Raw genomic sequence first — 21,932 nt, forward strand, 5'->3', positions numbered from 1 at the left:
AAAAAAGCAAGAGAGTTCCAGAAAACATCTATTTCTGCTTTACTGACTATGCCAAAGCCTTTGACTGTGTGGATCACAATAAACTGTGGGAAATTCTGAAAGGGATGGGAATACCAGACCACCTGACCTGCCTCTTGAGAAATCTGTATGCAGGTCAGGAAGCAACAGTTAGAACTGGACATGGAACAACAGACTGGTTCCAAATAGGAAAAGGAGTATGTCAAGGCTGTATATTGTCACCCTGTTTATTTAACTTCTATGCAGAGTACATCATGAGAAACGCTGGGATGGAAGAAGCACAAGCTGGAATCAAGATTGTTGGGAGAAATACCAATAACCTCAGATATGCAGATGACACCACTCTTATGGCAGAAAGTGAAGAGGAACTCAAAAGCCTCTTGATGAAAGTGAAAGTGGAGAGTGAAAAAGTTGGCTTAAAGCTCAACATTCAGAAAACGAAGATCATGGCATCCGGTCCCACCACTTCATGGGAAATAGATGGGGAAACAGTGGAAACCATGTCAGACTTTATTTTGGGGGGCTCCAAAATCACTGCAGATGATGATTGCAGCCATGAAATTAAAAGACACTTACTCCTTGGAAGGAAAGTTATGACCAACCTAGATAGCATATTCAAAAGCAGAGACATTACTTTGACAACAAAGGTCCATCTAGTCAAGGCTATGGTTTTTCCTGTGGTCATGTATGGATGTAAGAATTGGACTGTGAAGAAGGCTGAGCGCCAAAGAATTGATGCTTTTGTGGTGTTGGAGAAGACTCTTGAGAGTCCCTTGGACTGCAAGGAGATCCAACCAGTCCATTCTGAAGGAGATCAGCCCTGGGATTTCCCTGGAAGGACTGATGCTAAAGCTGAAACTCCAGTACTTTGGCCACCTCATGTGAAGAGTTGACTCAGTGGAAAAGACTCTGATGCTGGGAGGGATTGGGGGCAGGAGGAGAAGAGGATGACAGACGATGAGATGGCTGGATGGCATCACTGACTCGATGGACATGAGTCTGAATGAACTCTGGGAGTTGGTGATGGACAGGGATGCCTGGCGTGCCGCGATTCATGGGGTTGCAAAGAGTCGGACAAGACTGAGCGACTGAACTGAACTGAACTGAACTGAGGGTTAGTTCTCTGGTAGTCTAAGGTCTTGGAATCAGTGCTCCCACTCCAAAGGCTCAGGGCTTGATCTCTGGTCAGAAACAAAGATTCTGCAGGTGGTTTGGTGTGCCATTAAGTGAGATTAAAACAAATATCCCAAAACTAGAAACCAAAGATGAACCCCAAAAAATGGCAGTAACAAAATCAGGCAAAAAATAAAATAATGGAATATATACATATACACTCATGAGCAACAGTCTAACAAAAATAACAGTAGATTGACCTGGTGAACAAAGAAACTTTAGTTGCTCAGTCATATCCGACTCTTTGTGACCCCATGGACTGTAGCCTACCAGGCTCCTCTGTCCATGGGATTTTCCAGGCAAGAGTACTGGAGTGGGTTGCCTTTTCCTTCTCCAGAGGATCTTCCTAACCAGGATCAAACGCGGGTCTCCCACATTGTAGGCAGACGCTTTACCGTCTGAGCCACCAGGGAAGTCCACAATAGATTGACCTGGTGAACAAAGGAAATCAAAAATTATATTCACCAGTTAAGAACAAAACTAACTAAAACACAAACTGGAAAACAAAACTAAAGCAAGATGCAAAGTGGGGAATAAAGCAATAAAACAAAACTAACAAATATGCTGAGAGGAGAGGAGAGGAGAGGAAAGAAAGAAAGAATGGATATGCAAAGTTAAATAGAGATAAATCAAGATTTATATATGTTAAAGATTAGCTGCAAGGGGAAAAGAACAGTAGGAAAAGCAAACAAAGGAATAAGTGTAGAGAAAATAATAATAGGTTTAAAAAATTAAAATTAAAAAGAGAGAGAGAAAAGGAAAAATCCACAGAACTGCAAAAGCCCAACGTAGAGGCAGAGATTTATCACAATAAAAAATGCGACTGAGGGGGAAAGAAGGCTCAAAAGCTTAATTGGATTTCATAGTGCCAACAGAATCAACAACTACAACGGCGGGGAGGGGGGGACAAAAAGAAACAAATCCAAAGATTCTACAGAACAAGTCAAAAAATAAGAATAATAAATGTCTTTCTTGAGTCCCTGCTGTCAGAGTCCTTTCCCTCGATGGGAGTCACAGTCCACCTCCCTAGGATGCCCTCCAGCACTGTGCTGATCTTTGGACCTGCTGTGGGGGCAGCTCAGATTCTAATCTGGTCCCATTCCTGTGTGTTCTTGCCTCCGATGTCCACAGCTATCAGAACTACTGCATTTTCTTTTGTGGGAGCTCTCAATGACCTTTTATATATTCCATAGACACAGCGTCTGTCTAGTTGATCATATGGATTTAATCTGCAGCTTGTTCAGCTGGTGGGAAGGTTTTGGGTCTTCTTCCTTCGCCACACTGCCCCTGGGCTTCAATTGTGGTTTTATTTCCACCTCCGTATGTGGGTCGTCCTCTGGAGTTTGCTCCTGAGGCTGCCCTGGAGGACCTGGGTTTGCCCCTGTGAGGGCCAGGTGTGGAAGTGGTTTAAGCTGCTTGGGTCACAGGGGTTCTGGCAGCACCAGGTACTCAGGGGAGTTGGCAGCTAGGGCAGCAGTAAATACAGTGCTCTAGAAGGGTATGGCAACCAGTATTAGCCAATACCCTCCAGTATTCTTGCCTGGAGAACCCCACTCCCTGACAAGATTAGCAGGCCACAGTCTACAGGATTGCAAAGAGTCGGACACGACCAAAGCGACCCTGTGGGCAAACACACGAGACTTTTTTTTGCCTGTGACAGCTCTGCCCCAGTGAGAGCTGGGCGTGAAGGTGGTGCAGCTGCTTGGCTTACAGGTACTCTGTCAGCGCCAAGTGTGTAGGGACATGGACTGCCTCCACCACAGGAGTTATGGCCCTATCAGTCTTTTTTCGAACCTCTTACAGCTGGTGATCAGGAGGCCTCTTTGGCCAGTCTTTCTCCATAGCTCTGCCTGTTCAGGCCCTTAGAGGGATCCCTTGCCTGGGGTCCTTCTCTGTTGTTCAGTGTATCAGGCACATGGAGCAGCCCCCTGGCTGGGGTCCTACTCTGTAGATCAGCGCATCAGGCACTTATAGGGGCACCCTAGATGGGGTCCTGCTCTGTAGTTTAGTGTGTCAGGCATTTGGTGGGCCAGCCTCTCTATTCAGCTGCTGATGCTGGCGTGTGGAGAGAGAGAGGCTATGGTGATGTCTCCACATCCTACACGTGACTCAGCAGTATCACCTTGCTTCCATGGCTGCCTGACTTTCCTCCACAGGCATTTTCCACCAGTCTCCTCCCTCACATCCCCTCGATCCATCTCTTCACAGTCAACAGCAGCCCTCGCACTTGGACTGCTCCACAATCCTTAAATTCTAGCTCCCAGCCACTGCCCCTTCCAGGAGACCTGCATTCCTGCCCAGCATATGTACGGCTGTGGCAAGGACTGCCTTATTCTCATTCCATTTAGGCAGCCACAGATCACCTGTTTCACTCTCAGCCTTAAGTGTTTCTTCTCTGACTCAGACAATTGCCCCAGTGTGGGGATCAGACCCCTGCTTCAGTTCCTCCACCCACTGAGGGCAGGTTCAGTCCCACTAACATTCCTGTTTTTCCCCGTAGTTCCTTTGTCCTACTGAGTTTTGCGTGGTTCTATATATTCTTTTCCCACTAGTCAGGTACTCCTGTCCGCTCTCAGCTGGTGTTCTGTATGCACTTCTGTGTCTGAAGGTGTATTCCTGATGTATCCTTGAAAAGAGATGTACTCCATGGCCACCTACTCCTCCGCCACCTTGTTCTCCTATCCAGTTCTGTGATTCTTAATGAACAGATGTGAGGAATCGGTGAGGAGGTCAATGGGAAGGAAGGGCATTGACCTGGATGAGACCCTCAGTGCCATCCCCAATGCCATCTTTGACTGCCCAACCCCTCCAGATGCACTGACTCTGCTCTCTGAGACACTGCTCTTCCTCAGCCTCCCCTCAGGACTAGACTGTTTTCTCCCTTTGCAGTGTAATTGCAGAGATAAAATGGCATGCGGCTAATTGCTGGGTAGGCCACAAACAGAGCCACCTCACATGTAATTTCAGATTGGCAGAGACTGCAAATTATTCAACGTGATAACCAAAAAGATTATAGCAACGTGTGGAAGTGGAGAGAACATTTGTAGGAAACAAAAGGCTGGCTTTGAAGGCAGGGTAGTCACAAACAACCTTCTATAAAAGTGAAGAACGTACTCTGGGCCAAAATTCAAGGCGGCAGCTGATGCTCAGATCTGGGAGACAGGCCTGAGGGTTCTCACTCCCCAGGAGCCTTCATTCCTGTAAGAATAATAAACTGTTATGGAAAGTTAATTCTTAGTTACCCATGAAAGTTCACAAATAGTACCAAATCATATGCACCCTGTTGCTGAAAATAACCCAGCTGGAAGCTCTGTGCATCAAGCCCAAGCCTCCTCTGACTGCCCTGTTTCCATCAATGGTCCTCTATTCTCTGCATTACTCTAAAGTCTTCTTTCTCTCTCCTCTCTTCCTCTAAGTTCTCATCCCATCATCGCCGTATTCTGCTGAAGGCCTTCCCATCGTTCTTCCCATTCCTGTTGCTTTCATCCACCCTTGAACTGAACTAAACCATCATGGCAACTTCTGGGCTCCAACTTTCCAGTTCTGGGCCTTTCCGCACATCACCACCTTTTCTGGGTTTCTCAGAGAAAACTCTGATCAGAGCACTTCTCTACTCAAAACCTCCCATGGCTCCACCTATCTGTCAAATGAAGCCGCCACCACCACCACCACGACCACAACCACCACTGAGCTCCCAGCCAGGGACCCTTGGCTCCACCCACCTTTCAGGCTTAATTGCTGCCACTTCCTTCCCCCCGCCCTCCACCCTGCCCCACTCTCCCCAGATAGCCTAGAAGCAGTTCCTGAGACATAATCTCTCCTCTAGGAACCAGCTTGGCTGTTCTCCCACTTCGATGGCCTTCATCGTGGACTCTGTGGGCCAAACCTAGATGACTCCTTCAAGATATCTGAATATGCTGACAATCACCTGCTTGAGCTCCAAAATCATGATGCAGGTCCTGGGGCAGTGGGAGGGCTGTGCTGTGAGGAGCTTGCTCCTGCCTCCTGGGACTCCCTCGCCTGTGCTACCAACCACCCATGGCACAGCCTCCTCCTGAGCACAGCCCTGCCTGGCCTTGGCCTGCTGGCAGAGGCAGTCAGCCTGTTAGGATAGTTGGCATGCGGTGGAGAAGGGGTTGGCATAGTGGTCATAGTAGGTAAGAATCTCTTTAGAAGCCTCTCTGGTCCTTCTTTATCGGCCACATTCTTCAGTGTTGTTCCCTGAGCTCCCGTGTTCCCTTTAAGGCCATCAGAGTCAAAGCCACAGCATTTTGATGGGATTCAAGTCACGTTTTCCCCCCTCAAAACAAGCCGCAGCCAACGAGGTACAGGAAACCACAGACTTCATCCCCGTTGAACTCCTGCCCTATCCGTCTAAGATGGAGAGATCATCCCGACACATACTCAGTGGCAAATCAAACCCTCACCACCTCCACTTCCCGCACCTCCAGGATGGGCTGCCTTGGCCGCTCCCCACCCCTTCTGCCCATCTGCTGGGATGGCATGATGCCCGCTCACAAGTTGGTTGGAGCCTATGGAGGTGCCAGGCAACAATGTGTTTTGATGGGCAGCCTGCAGAAGGTGGGAATTGCCATCTCTGGTGAGTGAAGGCCATAAGCGGTGCCAGCCCTGGCATGCCAGGTCTGTACACTTGTTCACACCTGTTGACTCTCCAGTGCCAAGAAAAGCATACTTGAGCGAGGGACAAGGGTAGGGGGGAGAAGACATTCACAGAGCACCAGCATCTTCGGGTATCCTTGTGGGTACAGACAGAACCTAAAGAGACGTGGACAGTCAGACCCAGGACCACCTCTGTGTCAGCACTGGAATGGTTTTGTCTGGCCCTGGAATGTGTCCTCAAACACAATCTGTGCTAAGGAAAAGGTACCCAGCAGGGAGACTGCAGCACAGACACAATTCAGCACAGAGACAGGCCTGACCTCCAAGCCAGACCGGAGAGCCAGAGAGAAGGGCAGGCTGGGTTTAGGAAAGCTCTTTCCACCAACTGAAAGAGCTTTCAGAGGACTTCCCTGGTGGCTCAGATGGTAAAGCATCTGTCTACAATGCGGGAGACCCAGGTTCAATCCCTGGGTTGGGAAGATCCCCTGGAGAAGGCAATGGCAACCCACTCCAGTACTATTGCCTGGAAAATCCCATGGACAGAGGAGCCTGGTAGGCTACGGTCCATGGGGTCGCAAAGAGTCGGACACGACTGAGCGACTTCACTTCCACCAACAGCCTAAAATACTTAGAACCCTGGTAAGATGTGTCCAGTGCAGCTGGGGGCCTCCAACTCCTTACCACCACCTGCCCAGAGAACCGCTGTCTTCCAGCTGGGACCTGAGTCCAGCCCCAGAGTCAGATAGAGCTTGCTTTACAACTCCACTCCACTAACTGATCGAGTGATCTTCAGCAAGTTACTGACTTTACCTGGGCCTCAGGCTTCTCATCTCAAAAATGTGGGTAACCACACTTACCTCTTTGGATTAACACAAGAATAAGACAGGACAACATAAGGGGCCAAGAATGCTGTCTAACACATAGCAGTAATTGCTCATCATATTGAGTTTCCTTTTGTGCCCTGCTGTTTCTTGTCTTCTCTCATTCTCCATCCCAAACAGGAAAGGCGTTCCAGAACCAAATGATATTACAGATGTCAGTCTGGGAATAAGTCACTGAGACTAGGTAGCAGAAGAGATTGCAAGATAAACACAGTGGGAGAGAAAAGGGAAGAGAAAGATGGGAATGGGAAGGAAGGAAAGTGGGGTTCCCTTTCTGAAAGGCCCCTTCTCTCTCTGCACTCCCATGTCAGTGCTTCAGCCCAGAGACAGCCCTTGTTTTGTACTCCATCCCCACCTCAACTCACCAAGACTGTCCAGCTACCTGCTTTGCTGTTGCTATTTAGTCACTAAGTTGTGTCTTTGCAACCCCATGAACTGCAGCATGCCAGGCTTCCCTGTCCTTCACTATCTCCCAGACTTTGCTCTGACTCATGTCCATTGAGTTGGTGATGCCATCCAACCTTCTCATCCTCTGTTGTCCCCTTCTCCTCTTGCTTCCAATCTTTCCCAGCATGAGGGTCTTTTCCAATGAGTCAGCTCTTCGCATCAGTGGCCACAGTACTGGAGCTTCAGCTTCAGCATCAGTCCTTCCAATGAATATTCAGGGTTGATTTCCTTTAGTATTGACCTGTTTGATTTCCTTGCTGTCCAAGGGACTCTCAAGAGTCTTCTTCAGCACCACAATTCAAAAGCATCACTCAAATCAGGAAATAAAGTACATAGTGAATTTATATCACCTGGAAACCTTATCTATGCACAGAAGATGTTCTTATACCAAGCCCTTGACCTCTTTGCTTGCCTGCCATGTGCCGAAGGCCATGCTAAGAGTGGGGAGGGTAACAGGGGTGTGAGTCCTGCCCTTCAGGATCTCAGTACAAGAGGCAGAAATGAGCTCCAATAACCCTTAAACAAGCCAGAATGGGCAGACCCACCAACTAAGATGTAAGCAAACAGCTCCAGTGTCTCTACACTCCATGTTTGGCTGGTGCTCATGTGCCAGCCTTGCCTGTCAGGCCTGCCTTCTGCCACCAGGTCCCTGAAAGTATGACCCAAGTGCACTGCATCACAGAAGGTCTTACTGACCCAGAGAGCCTTACTTGCATTAGAAACCCTGAGAGGCCATGAGAAGTGCATTTGAGCGGCTGGTATGACCCTGCTGGTTTCATGGCAATATGGTAACGGTGGTCCACTGGACTTTAAGGCTGAGTGGCATACTTGGGCTGGGATCTGGATGCTAGAACATCGTGAGTAGGAATAAGACCTCGAGTCCATAGCTGAGAGCCTGAAAAATGACTCAGACCTGCCAGAGATCCCCGCAGGATTTCCCCAAGGAACTGTCCTCGGTGCTGATAACGGAAGTGAAGAAGGAAAGAAAGAAAATTATTAGAAGAAAATGCACAGATAAAGCTCCACGTGCTTCTCAAGGTAGGGGAGTTAGGTGAAGAGGAGAGATGGGACATGCCAGGGATGAAAACAGAGGCATGAATCTTGGAAGTGGAAGAACACTTTTGGAGGGGCAGTTCCTGGATGCCTGAGGACTGTCAAAGGATAGGAACCCCTAAAGCTTCAAGGAGGATAATAGGTCCAAGACAGATACAGGGTGCTTGAAGAGAGCAGATGGGCTGGATCACCCAATCCCTAGAAGAATCTAGCTTTAAGATCCACAGGACAGTCAGAGCAGGATTGACCCACCAGAAGGAAATTAAGTTCACTTACAAAATGTATAATACATTCCTCCTCTGAGTCTCTTTCCAGGGATCAATGGTGAGCTAACGCACAGTTCCCACCCTCACAGAGCTTCAAAGAACCCTGAAGTCAAGAAGCCTGCATTCAGAGCCTAGTGACTCCACCCAGGGGCTAGGTGAACATGAGCAAGTTATGGAAGCTCAGTTTCCCCATCTGTAAAATGGGAATAAAAAGTAATACATAATTCAAAAGGTTGTTGTGAGAATTAGATCAGGTGGTACAGGGAAAAACACAGGGTAACACCCAGAACCCATGCTCAGAGCATGTTAGATGCTGTTACTGTTGTTGTCATTGTTATCCTTACCATGGTCTTCATTATTACTATTAGTTTCAAAGTTCAGCTGCAGAGAGAGAGAGGTTAATGAAATATAAGCACAGAGAATGTCATTTCAGACTGAAAAGTGGTAAGTGATAAGTTCCCTAAGCAAAGGTTGCCTATGGTGATTTGAGAGTGAAAATTTGGTCAGGGGGTTCTGAGGAAACAGCCTTGAAGCTGAGAACTGAGAGCTATTTAGGTGTTAACAGTGGCAAAGGGGGTTAGCAGATGTGAGTGGGTGGGTGAGACAAGGCAGGGAGGACAGCTGTGTCAAGTCCCCAAGACAAGTCCACAGTCATGGCAAGGAGCTGATCCCCACAGGACTGTCCGTGTTCCCAAAGAGGAGAAGATGGAAACAAGGGGCCCCAGGAGGCAAGAAAAAGCTGATCTATGCTCCCTACTGTGTGCGTGTGAGGCTGAGAAATGATCAGGAGAATCAGTTTCTCTGCCCACACACAGCAGGCTGATGGCTACCGGAGACACCCAGTACTTCACCGCCATTATCTGGAGTCCATAAGCCACCCCTGTGCCAGCAGAGCCCAGGCACGCTGCCAGTCCTGGGGAAAAATACAACTGTCCACGTCCCTCCCCATTCCTCATCATCACCCAGGAGGCACAGGTGATGTCCTGCCCTGACGGTCAGCTCCACGGTGTTCTCACCTCTGTCTGACAGGGTCACTTGGCTCTCATCAGCCAGGCCACGGCTTCCGTGAAGCAACAGCCAACTCCAGCACCAGCCCGATGGTGCCAGTCTCTGACTCGCACTAACCTCCCTTCTGAGAAAAGAAATAAAAGTGCTGAAGTGTAACACCAGAGGCTCTCCTCCTGGGCTCCACCTGAGTCCATACCTCTGTCCAGTGGGGAAAATCTGGGCTTAGGAGTTTCAGAGACCAATGAATAAAGCTCATCTCTACCATTAGCCTCAATAACCTCATCTGTAAAATGGGGCTAATATCATCCATGCACAACTATCCCTGAGGATCAAGGGATTGATTGGTGCAAATCGTTTTTTGCAATGCCTACCCTACACACTCCATGAATGGTGAACAGCATGGCTATTACTATCAAACTGATCTACACGGGGAAGAAGAATCAATCATTTAGGGAAGATAGTGCTAACAACCCCCACTTTGAATCTCTCATAGTCACCACTCAGCAAATTTGTTCCTAAATGGCCACATGTGTGGCCTTGGGCAAGTTATTTAGCCATTTTATGCCTTATTTTTTGCACTTGCAAAACATACACAATAATAAATTCTACCTTGTGGGGTTGTTAGGAGGATTAAACAGATTAATATACATAAAATGCCTGGTTCCCAGTAAATATTTGCTATGATAATGATGATTATTATTTCAGATTGTTGTAAGTAGGTCATTCAAGCTACTATGGGGCATAGTGAAAACAGGGAGACCAACTAGGACTATATTGTGATCAATCAGGCAAGAGGTAGTGTCTTCGATCAGCAGAGCAACAGGGTTGGAAAGAAGTACTTGAATTCTAGGTATATTTTGAAGGTAGATTGACAATTCTTTGCTGAAATATCAGTTGTAGGTGTGGGAGAGAATGAGAGGAGTTAAGGAGCCCCAAAGTGCAAGGCTCAGCAGCATCAAAGATGGAGTTGCCATTTACTGACCGAGAGTAAAGCAGGTATGGGAGGAAATCAGGAGTCCCTGATTCCAAGGTAGTCAGTCATCCAACTACAGATCTCAACAAGGCAGTCTGGATTTCAGAGTAAGATACCAGTTGGGGATATAAAAAGTCAGTAGACTTAGATGAAATTATTAGGAACTAGGGATGGATAAAGAGAAAAGGTCCAAAGATTGAGCCCTAGGGTTCTCCCACCTTTAGAGGTCAGAAAGTAAAAAAAAAAAAAAAAAAATCCATCAAGACAACCAAAAGTCTGGCCTTGGGAATTTCAAAGACCAGAATATCAATTTCATCTCTACCACTTACTGTGGAGCAGCCAGGATGGCAGGAGAATAGAGAGAAAAATACCTCAGCAGATGAATGAATAAAGATGTGATACACATATACACCACAATGGTATACTACTCAGCCATAAAAAAGAATGAAATAATGCCATGTGCAGCAACATCATGGACCTTGAGATTGTTGCATTAAGGAAGGAACAAGAGCAAGGTAGAGAAGGGACACTCAAAGGAGGAGGAAAGGAAGAAAGAAAAAGAAAGAGGAGTCCTTCTGTTTCCCTCTCCTTTCCATGTGAAAGTGTTAGTTGCTCAGTCATGTCCAACTCTTTGCAACCCCACGGATAATAGCCTGCCAGGCTCTTCTGCCATGGGATTCTCTAGGCAAGAATACTGGAGTGGCAGCCGTACCCTTCTCCAGGGGATCTTCCCAACCCAGGGACTGAACCCAGGTCTCCTGCACTGTAGGCAGATTCTTTACCATCTGAGCTACAGGGAAGACACTCTCTTCTCCATATATCCCTCCAAGAGTCTCTGAGCCTTAAGGAGTGAGAAAGAAGGGCACCCAGGTGGGAGGGGGCACATGCCAAGGAGACCAACACAACAGCCCCAGTTTGGACACAGAGCAGTAAGAAACTTGTGTTTCTTACTCTTGTGTTGAGAGTAACAATTCCCATCATTAGGTGCAGGCTCTTGGGTTGGAGCCTTTTCCATACGTTAACTCAAGATTAAGGATCTCAGTCCCTAATTCTGCATTTAAAAAGCAGAAGCCCTGTGACCTCCCAGAACTGTAACTTCTCTCATCATCTCAGTGTTCTCAGCTGGCTCATGGGGGAAGCTTCCTAGCTCGGAGGGCTTTCAGAGGATCAAATGAGAGCCTACATAAATATAAGTATTATTCATGCTATAATTGATATGATTATTGTCACTCTAGCTACTGAGCCTGAACAGAAAACGCTTATGAGCATGAAGTGTAGTAATCCTGGTATCCAGTGGTTACTATGTGGTCGCTCTTTAGATCTGTTGAAAAAACGGTGACTGTGGAAATCATTTTAGTCCCATTCACAGATTTTTAAATAACTGACTGTATGCAGGGGAGAGGATTTGGCTGTGGGGAGGGGTGGTCGCTGGTACCACGCAGCTGCTATGGCTGTGAAAATTTAACCTCAAGCAGCCTAAACACTCATTTTACAATGTACACTGCTGATTACTTAATTATGTCTAAAATATAAGTCAGACACACTCCGAACCCCAGGGAGTAAATTACACAGATCTATGAAGCAACATCTATGCACTCATTCTGGTCTCACATTTCTGAATTATCTTTTTCCCCCCAGTGAATCTGAAAAATCTCTTCCTTTTCTGCAAAACATATGGCTATTGCAAACAAATGATCATTTTCTCAGTATTATGAGCTCAGAGGAGGAGAGCCCATCTTCAACCTAACATTTCGGACTCTTACCAACAGGTTCTTATCTTTATGTATATTTGAACTAGGAGATCTACATATGCTTGATCTCAGCATGAACCTCCCTATGACCTGATTTTGTTACCATGGTCACCAATTAGATGAGTCCTGTTGACTGCAGAACAACAGTCAAAGGATTTCTATTAAGTTCCAGGGTGGAATAACAGTCATATTCTGTGAACACACTTTATAGATTATTTTTCCCATTTGCTTGCCCCAAGGTCTGCCTCCCTCTATCTGCTGAGAATGCAGTTGTTATATAAAATACAAAGAAAATGCTTCCTGGGGCCAGTAATTAAATTTTCCTATAAAATAAATGGATCAGCTGGACTCCTATTTCCCTCTTCTCCCTCTAGGATATAGCAAAGTACATCTTACTCAGGACTCACCTACAATCATCTTTTCCTAAAAAACTTTACTCCCACACCATGGACTCACATGGGTACGTGTGTGTGAAAATATACTATATCCTTTACTGATATTAGCTATCTTATATATGAAAATACTTAAGGGTAATTTTGAAAGATTTAGCTGGGTGAGGCTTTTCATGTAAACACTCCAGCCAGTGGGTGTTGTCAGTGATTCAATGATCTGATGAAAACCATGCCTGATGATTTATAAATGTTGACATTAACAGGTAACATGTATGTCCTGAACGTTTTATGACTACATGAGTTCCCAATTTGTTGCTGTCCACAAAGTCAAAGGCTTTGGCATGGTCAATAAAGCAGAAGTAGATGTTTTTCTGGAACTCTCTTGCTGTTTTGATGATCCAGCGGATGTTGGCAATTTGATCTCTGGTTCCTCTGCCTTTTATAAAGCCAGCTTGAACATCTAGAAGTTTGTGGTTCACATATTATTGAAGCCTGGCTTGGAGAATTTTAAGCATTACTTTACTAGTGTATGAGATGAGTGCAATTGTGCAGTTGTTTGAGCATTCTTTGCCATTGCCTTTCTTTGGGATTGGAATGAAAACTGACCTTTTCCAGTCCTGTGGTCACTGCTGAGTTTTCCAAATTTGCTGGCATATCGAGTGCAGCACTTTCACAGCATCATCTTTCAGGATCTGAAATAGCTCAACTGGAATTCCATCACCTCCACTAGCTTTGTTCATAGTGATGCTTCCTAAGGCCCACTTGACTTCACATTCCAGAACGTCTGGCTCTAGGTGAGTGATCACACCATGGTGATTATCTGGGTCGTGAAGATCTTTTTTGTACAGTTCGTCTATGTATTCTCACCACCTCTTCTTAGTATCTTCTGCTTCTGTTAGGTCCATACCATTTCTGTCCTTTATTGTGCCCATCTTTGCATGAAATGTTCCCTTGGAATCTCCAATTTTCTTAAGAGATCTCTAGTCTTTCCCATTCTATTCTTTTCCTCTATTTCTTTGCATTGATCACTGAGGAAGGCTTTCTTATTTCTCCTTGCTATTCTTTGGAACTCTGCATTCAAGTGGGTATATATTTCCTTTTCTCCTTTGCCTTTCACTTCTCTTCTATTCACAGCTATTTGTAAGGCCGCCTCAGACAACCATTTTGCCTTTTTGCATTTCTTTTCCTTGAGGATGGTCTTGATCCCTGCCTCTTGTACAATGTCATGAACCTCTGTCCGTAGTTCTTTAGGCACTCTGTCTGTCAGATCTAATCTCTTGAATCTATTTTTCACTTCCACTGTATAATCGTAAGGGATTTGATTTAGGTTATACCTGAGTGGTCCAGTGGTTTTCCCTACTTTCTTCAATTTAAGTCTGAATTTGGCAATAAGGAGTTTGTGGTCTGTGCCACAGTCAGCTCCCAATTATGTTTTTGCTGACTGTACAAAACTTCTCCATCTTTAGCTACAAAGAATATAAACAATCTGATTTCAGTATTGACCATCTGGTGATGTCCATGTGTAGAGTCTTCTCTTATGTTGTTGGAAGAGGGTGTTTGCTATGACCAGTGCCTTCTCTTGGAAAAACTCTATTATCCTTTGCCCTGCTTCATTCTGTACTGCAAGGCTAAATTTGCCTGTTACTCCAGGTATTTCTTGACTTCATACTTTTGCATTCCAGCCCCATATAATAAAAAGGACATCTTTATTGGGTGCTAGTTCTAGAAGGTCTTATAGGTTTCACAGAACCGTTCAACTTCAGCTTCCTCAGCATTACTGGTCGGGGCATAGACTTGGATTACTGTGATATTTAATTGTTTGCCTTGGAAATGAACAGAGATGATTCTGTTGTTTTTGAGATTGCATCCAAGTACTGCATTTTGGACTCTTTTGTTGACTACAAAAAAGCAAGAGAGCTCCAGAAAAACATCTACTTCTGCTTTATCGTCTATGCCAAAGCCTTTGACTGCTTGGATCGCAATAAACTCTGGAAAATTCTTAAAGAGATGGGAATACCAGACCACCTGACCTGCCTCTTAAGAAAACTGTATGCAGGTCAGGAAGCAACAGTTAGAACTGGACATGGAACAACAGACTGGTTCCATATTGGGAAAGGAGTACATCAAGGCTGTATATTGTCACCCTTCTTATTTACTTCTATGCAGAGTACGTCATGAAAAATCCTGGACTGGAAGAAGCACAAGCTGGAATCAAGATTGCCAGGAGAAATATCAATAACCTCAGATATGCAGATGACACCACTCTCATGGAAGAAAGCAAAGAAGAACTAAAGAGCCTCTTGATGAAAGTGAAAGAGGAGAGTGAAAAAGTTGGCTTAAAGCTCAATATTAGAAAACTAAGATTATGGCATCTGGTCCCATCACTTCATGCAAATAGATGGGGAAACAATGGAAACAAGGGCAGACTTTATTTTTGGGGGTTCCAAAATTACTGCAGATGGTGACTGCAGCCATGAAATTAAAAGATGCTTGCTCCTTGCAAGAAAAGCTATGACCAACCTAGACAGCATATTAAAAAGCAGAGACATTACTTTGCCAACAAAAGTCCATCTAGTCAAAGCTATGGTTTTTCCGGTAGTCATGTATGCATGTGAGAGTTGGACTATAAAGAAAGCTGAGTGCCAAAGAATTGATGCTTTTGAACTGTGGTGCTGGAGAAGACTCTTGAGAGTCCCTTGGACAGCAAGGAGATCCAACCAGTCCATCCTAAAGGAGATCAGTCCTGGGTGTTCACTGGAAGGACTGATGCTGAAGCTGAAACTCCAATACTGTGGCCACCTGATGCAAAGAATTGACTCATTGGAAAAGACCCTGATGCTGGGAGGGATTGAGGGCAGGAGGAGAAGGGGACAACAGAGGATGAGATGGTTAGATGGCATCACTGACACAATAGACATGAGTTTGGGTGAACTCCGGGAGTTGGTGATGGACAGGGAGGCCTGGTGTGCTACAGTTCATAGGGTCGCAAAGAGTCAGACACGACTGAGCGACTGAACTGAACTGAGTTCCCAGTGGTTACCATAGCAAATTAGCACAAACTCAGTGACTTAAATGGAGAAGGCGATGGCACCCCACTCCAGTACTCTTGCCTGGAAAATCCCATGGATGAAGGAGCCTGGTGTGCTGCTGTCTATGGGGTCGCACAGAGTCGGACACGACTGAAGCGACTTAGCAGCAGCAGCAGCAGTGACTTAAAACAACAGAAATTAATCCCCCTCAGGCTGGAGGGGAAAGTCTGAAGTCACGATGTCCATCAGGCAGTTCTTCCTCCAAAGGGTCTAGCAGAGAGTACTTTCTTGTCTCTTCCAACTCCTGGTGGCTTCAGGCATTCCTTGGCTCGTAGCTGAGTGGCTCCAATCTTTGCCTCTATCTTCACATGGTCTTTTGCTGTGTCTCTGTCCTTTCTTCTTCCTTCTGTGAAGAAGATACTTGTCACTAAATTTAGAGCCCACTATCAATCCAAAGAAATGACACTTTCAAACTGTGGTCTTGGAGAAGACTCTCGAGAGTCCCTTGGATTGCAAGGAGATCAAACCAGTCAATCCTAAAGGAAATCAGTCCTGAATATTCATTGGAAGGACTGACATTGAAGCTGAAGCTCCACAATTTTGACTACTTCATTCAAAGAGCCAACTCACTGGAAAAGACCCTGATGATGAGAAAGATCGAAGGCAGGAGAAAAAGGAGATGACAGAGGATGAGATGGTTGGATGACATCACTAACTCAATGGACAGGAGTTTGGGCAAACTCTGGGAGATGGTAAAGAACAGGGAAACCTAGGGCGCTGCAATTCATGGGGCTGTAAAGAGTGGAACACAATTTAGCGACTGAACAACAAGATAATCCAGGATGGCCTCATCTTGAGAGCCTTCATTACATCTGAAAAGCCTCTTTTTCTAAATAAGGTCATATTCCCAGGCCCGGGAAGTTAAGATGTGGCTCTTTCAGAGAGGCTGCCATTCAGCCCACTATAATAACAGCACACTTTTCCAAAGGCTTTATAAAATTAAGCTTAAGATTTTTATATGTTCAATGTTAGGCACTTATACCAACTTTGAACTTCATACAATGCCAAAAACTATTTACAAAAAAAAAACACACTTCCCTCAGCATTTTTAAATTAATCAAAAGTGAAAAGCTTGATTTTAAATTGGCAAATCAGGTGTAAGAATCTGAGATGTTATAAAAAATATTAGTCAAATACCTTAAGGTGTCTCAAAATGGCTCTAAGGCTCTAATGCCTCCAAACATGACAGGCATTCTGAAGATAACGAAGAAGCAGAAGAATGAATGAAATTGAGAAGACCACGGAAACAGCTCGGAACGAATCAGAGAGCTGAGAATTAATAAAATGGGTGAAAACAAGCCATAAGCAACATGGAAGACATGGCAGTATATCTGAGCCCCTGAGTGCCTGATAACAGGAGCAAGAGCCACTGTGGGATGTATTTTGCTGATGGCTGTTGGCATGGCTGGACCAGTGTGTGTTATACTGAGAAGGCTACTCATGGGTACTACTTTGTGCCACTGCGCCACTTCACCATGCACTTTGTACAGTATTATCATATTCTTGGGCTTCCCTTGTGGCTCAGCTGGTAAAGAATCTGCCTGCAATGCGGGATACCTGGGTTCGATCCCTGGGTTGGGAAGATCCCCTGGAGAAGGGAAAGGTTACCCACTCAAGTATTCTGGCCTGAAGAATTCCAAAGACTATGTAGTCTATGGGGTTGCAAAGAGTCAGACATGACTGAGCAGCTTGCACTACACTATTGTGTTCTTATGATGGTGGCTTTTGATCATGGAGATTCATGTTTCAAACTGTTTCAAATATCAGTGTATTTCTCCTCCCTTGCTAAAATGCTGTGCATACAGAGTTTGGGTTGGAAAGTTTGGAGGTTTTTAATTTTGGTTTTTAGCTCCTGCTAAAGCAACATAGAAAGAAATGAGTTCCCAGTGGGGAGAGGAATGGAGGAGAGGCAAGACAAAGGTAAGGGATTAAGAGGCACAAACTTTTACTACGTATAAAATAAATAAAATACAAGGATATATTGTATAGCACGGGGAATTATAGCTGATATTTTAGAATAATTTTAAATGGAATATAAGCATTAAAAATACTAAATCACAATGCAAATTAAAACACACAAAAAATTTTAATTTTTAAAGGATGTAAAAAAAATATTGAACCATTATCTACTTATGGCTGATTCACACTGATGTATGGCAAAAACAAACACATTATAAAGCAATTATCCTCCAATTAAAACTAAATTTAAAAACATAAAAATACTGAATCACTATGTTTTACATTGCAACTTTAATTTAAAAAAAAGAATGGGGTGAAGGTTAAAGTTTGAACCCTCCAAATATTGTTATAGAAAACCTGTCTTCAGTAAGTTCAGTTCAGTCACTCAGTCGTGTCCGACTCTTTGCAACCCCATGGAAACTTGTCTTATGTGTTGATTTTGTGCCACCCCAACACCTTAAGAAAAGGTATTAGGTCCTCTGTCTCTTCAACTGCCCTGCCATGAAGTCTACTGACCACCAGGGGTACTGCTCAGTCTCCTACTGCTCTTGCAGCACATTTCCATAAATGTGATGGGTGAACACAAGACAACTTCAGTGTCCGAAGTTGGAAATGTGTCTCACTGGGCCAAGATAAAGGGTCAGCGGGACTGTGTTCCTTTCGGTGGATTCTATAAAAAGAATCCTTTCCCTTGTCTTCCCCAGCCTCTGGAGGCTTCCCGCAGTCCATGGCTCATGGCTGTCCTCCTCCATCTTCAAGCCAGTACAAGAGGTCTTCTCACACAGCAACACTCTAACCTCCTCTTCTGCCTCCCTCTTCCACACTAAAGGACCTCTGTGATTCCATTAGGTCCATCTGGATGAGACAGGCTGATCTCCCCATCTCAAGGGCCTTAATCACTTCTGCAAATTCCCTTTTGCCATGTAAAGTAACGTATTCCCAGGTTCCAGGAATTCAGATATGGTCATCTTTGGGAGGGGCCATTATGCTATCTACCACAGGAACAGAAAAGTCAAGAATCACAGCAAGCTAACTAACTTCTTGCAGTCTGCACACAGGCCACCCCTCCAGGTTTGGGCACATTTCCTCTAATCCCCAGGGTTTTCAGTTAATTCCTACATCACTAGAAGTAGTTGGCAGTGGGAGGCAGTGGCAATTAGAGGTGCGTGGCTAATGGTCAGGTCATCAGCAACTGTTTACAGCTTCCAAGTACAAAACCACCCTTTTCCAAATGATTGCCCTCAAAATGCCACCCTAGATGGGACATGAAGTACAGGTATGCTTCATTATAAGTAAACACCATATAAGGAAGCCTGACTTTACACAGACATTTGCCTCACCCCGTGGGAACTTCCAGCAGTTTGTACCACTTAAATGTCTACTAACGGGCTAAAGCAGTTACTAATAGTCTAATAAGCTAGCCATTAACAGTTTCTTAAGCAGCAGGCTGCTGGAGTTGTGTGACTTAGTTACAGCCACTGAGAATGAACTGTCTTCTCAGTTTATAAAAAACCCTAAATTGGGACAAGAATTATTTCCCTAAGGTTGACCTACTTGGCTCCAAATATGGAGGCAGCTATTGTTCAAGTGACGTAGGTATTTCTCCCTTTATAAAGTCATTCACTCTCAAGTTCCTTGCCAGGTTCTTCCCCTGGACATTGAAATGTTGGTTTATAGACCATGAATTACTTCCAGAGACATTAAGGAACAGAGATATTTTTTAATGAAGCCTTAAGACATAACTTTAAAAATCAATCAGAAGTGAAGATAGAGCCTGATTTCAATTGTAGTATGAATGTCCCGAGCATAATCAGCTAAGAGTGAAAATGAATCAGAGTCACATAAAAAGCTGATTATCCCTACAGGCCCTCCTATTCATTCACTCATTCAGTAAAGACTTATTGAGCACATAATGGACAGCAATCTAGGTACAGGAGAATATTAGAAAATAAATGGGTGAGATTCTGTTCTCTTATAGAGTTTACTGTAAGTAGAAAAACTGAAAGTCAACAAAAAAATCAACCAAGTTATAAAATATACTAGAAGGTGCCAAGTGTATGGGAAAAGATAGAGCAAGAAAAGGGGAATAAGGAGTGCTGGGCAAGAGGAAAAGTAGCGAAGGGACACCTCCTTGAATAGGTGACCTTTAAACAAAGGCTGGAAGGGGGTGAGAGTGGGGCTGCTGCTGCTAAGTTGCTTCAGTCGTGTCCAACTCTGTGCGACTCCATAGACGGCAGCCCACCGGGCTCCTCTGCCCATAGGATTTTCCAAGCAAGAGTACTGGAGTGGGGTGCCATCGCCTTCTCCGGAGAGTGGTGAGCCAGGAGGCAATCCAGGCATGGGCAACAGCCAGTGCAAAGGCCCTGAGGAAGCAAGTATCTAGCTTACTTGAGGAAAAAGTAATGCAGTCATAAGGCTGGAGAGAAAGAGCAGATGAATTCATAGGGGTAACAAGGGCCTTAAAGGCCATTTTAAAAGTTTGGCTTTTTTTTTTTTCCCAAAAGGAATGAATTACTGTTGAGGATTCATTCAACAGAGGAATAAAGGAGTAGAGGAGTAAAGGAATCCCATTGTCAAAAGCTCACTAGTTACTTCTGGGCAACCCTAAGGCGATGTGCACAAGTTGGTTTGTTCTTCTCCAGTACCCTCCTCCCCTATCCCCTGCCAATGTCCTCTGCAAAAATGCCACTTCCTAGCCTCAGGCGCTCTAATGCTCCTGAACCACCAGCCCCAGTGTTCCAGAGCAGTCATGCAGGTCCTCCCAGCCCCATCCTGCCCTGGGAGAGCTGATTCCCAAAGCCACACAGCTTCCACATGGAGGCTCAGAGTCTTTCAGGAGAAAAGCTCCTCCAGATTTGGGCCTCTGTGCTGGGCTAGTAAGCTATTCCTATTTCTTAAAAAAAGACATTCCCCAGCATTATCTTTCAATTGAAGGTTTTTCTTGAATTATATCTTCTCATAGCTCCATTTTCCATCACTATGTTCTTCCTTTGAAGCCTAACTATATGAGTTTAAAATATAGCGTCTTTTCTCACATCACTGGATTTATCCTATATTGAAACCCTTCTGATGGCAGGGAATATGTTTTTTATTGTGTTTCCCTCCAAAACTGTAAGTACTTAATCAGTATTGGCTACATTAGTGTAGCCTATGAGCTCAGCCCTGTACTAGCCACTAAAGCAATCGTAGAAGTGAAAGATACCCTCCCCTTACCCAAATAAGCTTATAAATATGTCTGGGAAACAGCATCAAATAATGGTAGAATATGGTGAAGTATAAGAATTGAACATTATAAACTATGGATCCTATAAATTCAAGGAAGAACTGGATGGGGTCAGAACAGTGGAAAATGTTTTTCCATAGAAAATAGGAGCTGAACGGAAGACCTTGAAGCATCGGTCAAACAAGACCCACTGAGCCACCATACTCCATTGAAGAGGGAGCTACAGAATAAATTGGCAGCCACAATTTATGTTGCCTAGACTGTTTTTATAACTATCCTTATTAACATCTATGATTTGGCCAATAAACCCTGCATGGGTTTACTGCTTTTACACATTAGGTTTGGGAGTGCAGAGTAGACCTCGGCAGTGGGTTGGTTGTATATGGCCTGTATTATGTTGAGGTATGTTCCTTCTATGAGATTTCCTTCTGGCTCAGATGGTAAAGAATCTGCCTGCAATACAAGACACCCGGGTTTGAACCTTGGGTCTGGAAGATCCCATGGAGAAGGGAACGGCAACCCACTCCAGTATTCTTGCCTGGAGAATTCCATGGACAGAGCAGCCTAGTGGGATATAGTCCACAGGGTCCCAAAGCATCAGACATGACTGAGTGACTAACACACACATGCTCCTTCTAACAACAATTGAAAAAGGCACATCTGCCCCAGTGTACCTTCATCATAGCACTATTTACAATAGCTAGGACATGGAAGCAACCTGAATGTCCACCAACAGATGAATGGATAAAGTTGTGGTACCTATATACAATGGAATATTCAGTTCAGTTCAGTTGCTCAGTCCTGTCCGACTCTGCGACCCCATGAATTGCAGCATGCCAGGCCTCCCTGTCCATCACCAACTCCTGGAGTTCACCCAAACTCTTGTCCATCGAGTCGGTGATACCATCCAGCCATCTCATCCTCTGTTGTCCCCTTCTCTTCCTGCCTCCAATCCCTCCCAGCATCAGGGTCTTTTCCAATGAGTCAACTCTTTGCATGAGGTCACCAAAGTATTGGAGTTTCACCTTTAGCATCAGTCCTTCCAATGAAAACCCAGGACTCATCTCCTTTAGAAAGGA

Source organism: Bos javanicus, chromosome 16, assembly GCF_032452875.1.
Source record: "Bos javanicus breed banteng chromosome 16, ARS-OSU_banteng_1.0, whole genome shotgun sequence".
In the NCBI taxonomy this organism is placed as follows: Eukaryota; Metazoa; Chordata; class Mammalia; order Artiodactyla; family Bovidae; genus Bos; species Bos javanicus.